At 46.8% G+C, this 6,000-nt stretch overlaps 10 non-coding genes across 10 annotated transcripts in view; 2 read left to right on the top strand and 8 right to left on the bottom strand.

The window, feature by feature from the left end:
• Nucleotides 1–56, top strand: part of TRNAG-GCC (transfer RNA glycine (anticodon GCC)) — a 71-nt gene extending 15 nt beyond the window's left edge. Inside the window, exon 1 of the tRNA in view lies at nt 1–56. This exon is cut by the window's left edge and continues 15 nt beyond it. This is a non-coding gene — a tRNA (tRNA-Gly).
• Nucleotides 57–175: 119 nt separating this feature from the next.
• Nucleotides 176–248, bottom strand: TRNAK-CUU (transfer RNA lysine (anticodon CUU)). The gene has a single exon. It is a non-coding gene; the product is annotated as a tRNA-Lys (tRNA).
• A 298-nt stretch (nt 249–546) lies between these two features.
• On the bottom strand, nt 547–619 carry TRNAK-CUU (transfer RNA lysine (anticodon CUU)). Its single transcript has one exon. It is a non-coding gene; the product is annotated as a tRNA-Lys (tRNA).
• Nucleotides 620–1,286: 667 nt separating this feature from the next.
• Nucleotides 1,287–1,359, bottom strand: TRNAK-CUU (transfer RNA lysine (anticodon CUU)). The gene has a single exon. It is a non-coding gene; the product is annotated as a tRNA-Lys (tRNA).
• A 635-nt stretch (nt 1,360–1,994) lies between these two features.
• On the bottom strand, nt 1,995–2,067 carry TRNAK-CUU (transfer RNA lysine (anticodon CUU)). Its single transcript has one exon. It is a non-coding gene; the product is annotated as a tRNA-Lys (tRNA).
• Nucleotides 2,068–2,734: 667 nt separating this feature from the next.
• TRNAK-CUU (transfer RNA lysine (anticodon CUU)) lies at nt 2,735–2,807 on the bottom strand. Its single transcript has one exon. It is a non-coding gene; the product is annotated as a tRNA-Lys (tRNA).
• Nucleotides 2,808–3,839: 1,032 nt separating this feature from the next.
• On the bottom strand, nt 3,840–3,912 carry TRNAK-CUU (transfer RNA lysine (anticodon CUU)). The gene has a single exon. It is a non-coding gene; the product is annotated as a tRNA-Lys (tRNA).
• Nucleotides 3,913–4,946: 1,034 nt separating this feature from the next.
• On the bottom strand, nt 4,947–5,019 carry TRNAK-CUU (transfer RNA lysine (anticodon CUU)). The gene has a single exon. It is a non-coding gene; the product is annotated as a tRNA-Lys (tRNA).
• Nucleotides 5,020–5,126: 107 nt separating this feature from the next.
• TRNAG-GCC (transfer RNA glycine (anticodon GCC)) lies at nt 5,127–5,197 on the top strand. The gene has a single exon. It is a non-coding gene; the product is annotated as a tRNA-Gly (tRNA).
• A 119-nt stretch (nt 5,198–5,316) lies between these two features.
• Nucleotides 5,317–5,389, bottom strand: TRNAK-CUU (transfer RNA lysine (anticodon CUU)). Its single transcript has one exon. It is a non-coding gene; the product is annotated as a tRNA-Lys (tRNA).
• Between the last annotated feature and the right edge of the window lie 611 nt (nt 5,390–6,000).

The following is a 6,000-nucleotide window of genomic DNA, read 5'->3' as shown; positions in this document are numbered from 1 at the left end:
TGGTAGAATTCTTGCCTGCCACGCGGGAGGGCCGGGTTCGATTCCCGGCCAATGCAGTCCTGAGTTTTTGCTGATATGGCAGTGTATTTTGTGAATGTGAGGACAGCCATTTGCGCTGTGGTGGTGTAAGTATACAGTGTTCCACATACAATGGTACAGGAAAAGAAAAAACATCCGCCCAACGTGGGGCTCTAACCCACGACCCTGAGATTAAGAGTCTCATGCTCTACCGACTGAGCTAGCCAGGCTTGGTTGAGAATGTATGGAGGTGATGGCAAGGCAAGGCATCCTGACACTCCTGCTTTGTTTCATACACTAAAGTACACGAGTAAGTGTAAAATTAAGTATCTGTGGAGCATTGGTGATTCAGTGGTAGAATTCTCGCCTGCCACGCGTGAGGCCCGGAATCGATTTCCGGCCAATGCAGTCCTGAGTTTTTGCTAATATGGCAGTGTATTTTGTGAAAGTGAGGACAGCCATTTGCGCTGTGGTGGTGCAAGTATACAGTGTATCCACATACAATGGTACTGGAAAAGAAAAAACATCCACCTAACGTGGGGCTTGAACCCACAACCCTGAGATTAAGAGTCTCATGCTCTACCGACTGAGCTAGCCAGGCTTGATTGAGAATGTATGGAGGTGATGGCAAGGCAAGGCATCCTGACTCTCCTGCTTTGTTTTGTACACTAAAGTACATGAGTAAGTGTAAAATTAAGCATCTGTGGATCATTGGTGGTTCAGTGGTAGAAATCTAGCCGGCCACGTGGGAGGCCGGGTTTAATTCCCGGTCAATACATTCCTGAGTTTTTGCTGATAGGGCAGTGCATTTTGTGAAAGTGAGGACAGCCATTTGCGCTGTGGTGATGTAAGTATACACTGTTCCACATACAATGGTACAGGAAGAGAAAAAAACAACTGCCCAACATGGAGCTCAAATACATGACCCTAAGATTAATAGTCTTATGCTCTAGCGACTGTGCTAGTCGGGATTGGTTACGTAGGCTTGGAGGTGATGGCAAGGCAAGGCATCCTGACACTCCTGCTTTGTTTTATACACTAAAGTACATGAGTAAGTGTAAAATTAGGTATCTGTGGAGCATTGGTGGTTCAGTGGTAGAATTCTCGCCTGCCACGCGTGAGGCCCGGAATCGATTCCCGGCCAATGCAGTCCTGAGTTTTTGCTGATATGGCAGTGTATTTTGTGAAAGTGAGGACAGCCATTTGCGCTGTTGTGGTGCAAGTATACAGTGTTCCACATACAATGGTACAGGAAAAGAAAAAACATCCGCCCAATGTGGGGCTCAAACCCACGACCCTGAGATTAAGAGTCTCACGCTCTACCGATTGAGCTAGCTAGGCTTGGTTGCGAATGTATGGAGGTGATGGCAAGGCATCCCGACACCCCTGCTTTGTTTCATACACTAAAGTACACGAGTAAGTATAAAATTAAGTATCTGTGGAGCGTTGGTGGTTCAGTGGTAGAATTCTCGCCTGTCAATGCTGTTCTCAGTTTTTGCTGATATGGCTGTGCATTTTGTGAAAGTGAGGACAGCCATTTGTGCTGTGGTGGTGCAAGTTGACAGTGTTCCACATACAATGGTACAGGAAAAGAAAAAAAACATCCGCTCAATGTGGGGCTCGAACCCACGACCCTGAGATTAAGAGTCTCAAGCTTTACCGACTGAGTTAGCAATGCTTGGTAACCGAGGAGCTGTGGTGATGGCAAGGCAAGGCATCCTGACTCTCCTGCTTTGTTTTGTACAGTAAAGTACATGAGTAAGTCTAAAATTAAGCATCTGTGGAGCATTGGTGGTTCAGTGGTAGAATTCTCGCCTGCCACGCGTGAGGCCCGGAATCGATTCCCGGCCAATGCAGTCCTGAGTTTTTGCTGATATGGCAGTGTATTTTGTGAAAGTGAGGACATCCATTTGCGCTGTGGTTGTGCAAGTATACAGTGTATCCACATACAATGGTACTGGAAAAGAAAAAACATCCACCTAACGTGGGGCTTGAACCAACGACCCTGAGATTAAGAGTCTCAAGCTCTACCGACTGAGCTAGCCAGGCTTGATTGAGAATGTATGGAGGTGATGGCAAGGCAAGGCATCCTGACTCTCCTGCTTTGTTTTGTACACTAAAGTACATGAGTAAGTGTAAAATTAAGCATCTGTGGATCATTGGTGGTTCAGTGGTAGAAATCTAGCCGGCCACGTGGGAGGCCGGGTTTAATTCCCGGTCAATACATTCCTGAGTTTTTGCTGATAGGGCAGTGCATTTTGTGAAAGTGAGGACAGCCATTTGCGCTGTGGTGATGCAAGTATACACTGTTCCACATACAATGGTACAGGAAGAGAAAAAAACAACTGCCCAACATGGAGCTCAAATACATGACCCTAAGATTAATAGTCTTATGCTCTAGCGACTGTGCTAGTCGGGCTTGGTTACGTAGGCTTGGAGGTGATGGCAAGGCAAGGCATCCTGACACTCCTGCTTTGTTTTATACACTAAAGTACATGAGTAAGTGTAAAATTAGGTATCTGTGGAGCATTGGTGGTTCAGTGGTAGAATTCTCGCCTGCCACGCGTGAGGCCCGGAATCGATTCCCGGCCAATGCAGTTCTGAGTTTTTGCTGATATGGCAGTGTATTTTGTGAAAGTGAGGACAGCCATTTGCGCTGTTGTGGTGCAAGTATACAGTGTTCCACATACAATGGTACAGGAAAAGAAAAAACATCCGCCCAACGTGTGGCTCGAACCCACGACCCTGAGATTAAGAGTCTCATGCTCTACCGACTGAGCTAGCCAGGCTTGGTTGAGAAAGTATGGAGGTGATGGCAAGGCATCCTGACTCTCCTGCTTTGTTTCATACACTAAAGTACACGAGTAAGTGTAAAATTAAGTATCTGTGGAGCATTGGTGGTTCAGTGGTAGAATTCTCGCCAGCCACGCGGGAGGCGAAGGTTCAATTCCTGGCCAATGCAGTCCTGAATTTTTGCTGATATGGCAGTGCATTTTGTGAAAGTGAGGACAGCCATTTGCGCTGTGGTGGTGCAAGTTTACAGTGTTCCAAATACAATGGTACAGGAAAAGAAAAAACATCCACTAACGTGGGGCTCGAACCCACGACCCTGAGATTAAGAGTCTCATGCTCTACCGACTGAGCTAGCCAGGCTTGGTTAAGAATGTATGGAGGTGATGGCAAGGCAAGGCATCCTGACACTCCTGCTTTGTTTCATACACTAAAGTACACGAGTAAGTGTAAAATTCAGTATCTGTGGAGCATTGGTGGTTCAGTGGTAGAATTCTCGCCTGCCATGCGGGAGGCCCGGGTTCAATTTCCGGCAAATGAATTCCTGAATTTTTGCTGATATGGCAGTGCATTTTGTGAAAGTGAGTACAGCCATTTGCGCTGTGGTGGTGCAAGTTGACAGTGTTCCACATACAATGGTACAGGAAAAGAAAAAAAACATCCGCCCAATGTGGGGCTCGAACCAACGACCCTGAGATTAAGAGTCTCATGCTTTACCGACTGAGTTAGCAATGCTTGGTAACCGAGTAGTTGTGGTGATGGCAAGGCAAGGCATCCTGGCTCTCCTGCTTTGTTTTGTACACTAAAGTACATGAGTAAGTCTAAAATTAAGCATCTGTGGATCATTGGTGGTTCAGTGGTAGAAATCTAGCCGGCCACGTGGGAGGCCGGGTTCAATTCCCGGTCAATACATTCCTGAGTTTTTGCTGATAGGGCAGTGTATTTTGTGAAAGTGAGGACAGCCATTTGCGCTGTTGTGGTGCAAGTATACAGTGTTCCACATACAATGGTACAGGAAAAGAAAAAACATACGCCCAATGTGGGGCTCAAACCCACGACCCTGAGATTAAGAGTCTCATGCTCTACCGATTGAGCTAGCTAGGCTTGGTTGCGAATGTATGGAGGTGATGGCAAGGCATCCTGACACTCCTGCTTTGTTTCATACACTAAAGTACACGAGTAAGTATAAAATTAAGTATCTGTGGAGCATTGGTGGTTCAGTGGTAGAATTCTCGCCTGCCACGCGTGAGGCCCAGAATCGATTCCCGGCCAATGCAGTCCTGAGTTTTTGCTGATATGGCAGTGTATTTTGTGAAAGTGAGGACAGCCATTTGCGCTGTGGTGGTGCAAGTATACAGTGTTCCACATACAATGGTACAGGAAAAGAAAAAAAACATCTGCCCAATGTGGGGCTCGAACCCACGACCCTGAGATTAAGAGTCTCATGCTTTACCGACTGAGTTTGCAATGCTTGGTAACCGAAGAGTTGTGGTAATGGCAAGGCAAGGCATCCTGACTCTCCTGCTTTGTTTTGTACACTAAAGTACATGAGTAAGTCTAAAATTAAGCATCTGTGGATCATTGGTGGTTCAGTGGTAGAAATCTAGCCGGCCACGTGGGAGGCCGGGTTCAATTCCCGGTCAATACATTCCTGAGTTTTTGCTGATAGGGCAGTGCATTTTGTGAAAGTGAGGACAGCCATTTGCGCTGTGGTGATGCAAGTATACACTGTTCCACATACAATGGTACAGGAAGAGAAAAAAACAACTGCCCAACATGGAGCTCAAATACATGACCCTAAGATTAATAGTCTTATGCTCTAGCGACTGTGCTAGTCGGGCTTGGTTACGTAGGCTTGGAGGTGATGGCAAGGCAAGGCATCCTGACACTCCTGCTTTGTTTTATACACTAAAGTACACGAGTAAGTGTAAAATTAGGCATCTGTGGAGCATTGGTGGTTCAGTGGTAGAATTCTCGCCTGCCACGCGTGAGGCCCGGAATCGATTCCCGACCAATGCAGTCCTGCGTTTTTGCTGATATGGCAGTGTATTTTGTGAAAGTGAGGACAGCCATTTGCGCTGTGGTGGTGCAAGTTTACAGTGTTCCACATACAATGGTACAGGAAAAGAAAAAACATCCACCCAACGTGGGGCTCGAACCCACGACCCTGAGATTAAGAGTCTCATGCTCTACCAACTGAGCTAGCCAGGCTTGGTTAAGAATGTATGGAGGTGATGGCAAGGCAAGGCATCCTGACACTCCTGCTTTGTTTCATACACTAAAGTACACGAGTAAGTGTAAAATTCAGTATCTGTGGAGCATTGGTGGTTCAGTGGTAGAATTCTTGCCTGCCACGCGGGAGGGCCGGGTTCGATTCCCGGCCAATGCAGTCCTGAGTTTTTGCTAATATGGCAGTGTATTTTGTGAAAGTGAGGACAGACATTTGCGCTGTGGTGGTGTAAATATACAGTGTTCCACATACAATGGTACAGGAAAAGAAAAAACATCCGCCCAACGTGGGGCTCTAACCCACAACCCTGAGATGAAGAGTCTCATGCTCTACCGACTGAGCTAGCCAGGCTTGGTTGAGAATGTATGGAGGTGATGGCAAGGCAAGGCATCCTGACACTCCTGCTTTGTTTCATACACTAAAGTACACGAGTAAGTGTAAAACTAAGTATCTGTGGAGCATTGGTGGTTCAGTGGTAGAATTCTCGCCTGCCATGCGGGAGGCCCGGGTTCGATTTCCGGCCAATGAATTCCTGAATTTTTGCTGATATGGCAGTGCATTTTGTGAAAGTGAGTACAGCCATTTGCGCTGTGGTGGTGCAAGTTGACAGTGTTCCACATACAATGGTACAGGAAAAGAAAAAAAACATCCGCCCAATGTGGGGCTCGAACCCACGACTCTGAGATTAAGAGTCTCAAGCTTTACCGACTGAGTTAGCAATGCTTGGTAACCGAGGAGTTGTGGTGATGGCAAGGCAAGGCATCCTGGCTCTCCTGCTTTGTTTTGTACACTAAAGTACATGAGTTAGTCTAAAATTAAGCATCTGTGGATCATTGGTGGTTCAGTGGTAGAAATCTAGCCGGCCACGTGGGAGGCCGGGTTCAATTCCCGGTCAATACATTCCTGAGTTTTTGCTGATAGGGCAGTGCATTTTGTGAAAGTGAGGACAGCCATTTGCGCTG

Source organism: Pseudophryne corroboree, chromosome 3 (assembly GCF_028390025.1).
Source record: "Pseudophryne corroboree isolate aPseCor3 chromosome 3, aPseCor3.hap2, whole genome shotgun sequence".
Taxonomy (NCBI): domain Eukaryota; kingdom Metazoa; phylum Chordata; class Amphibia; order Anura; family Myobatrachidae; genus Pseudophryne; species Pseudophryne corroboree.
The sequence above is the reverse complement of the archived record's forward strand: the minus strand, read 5'-3'. Positions and strand labels throughout refer to the sequence as shown.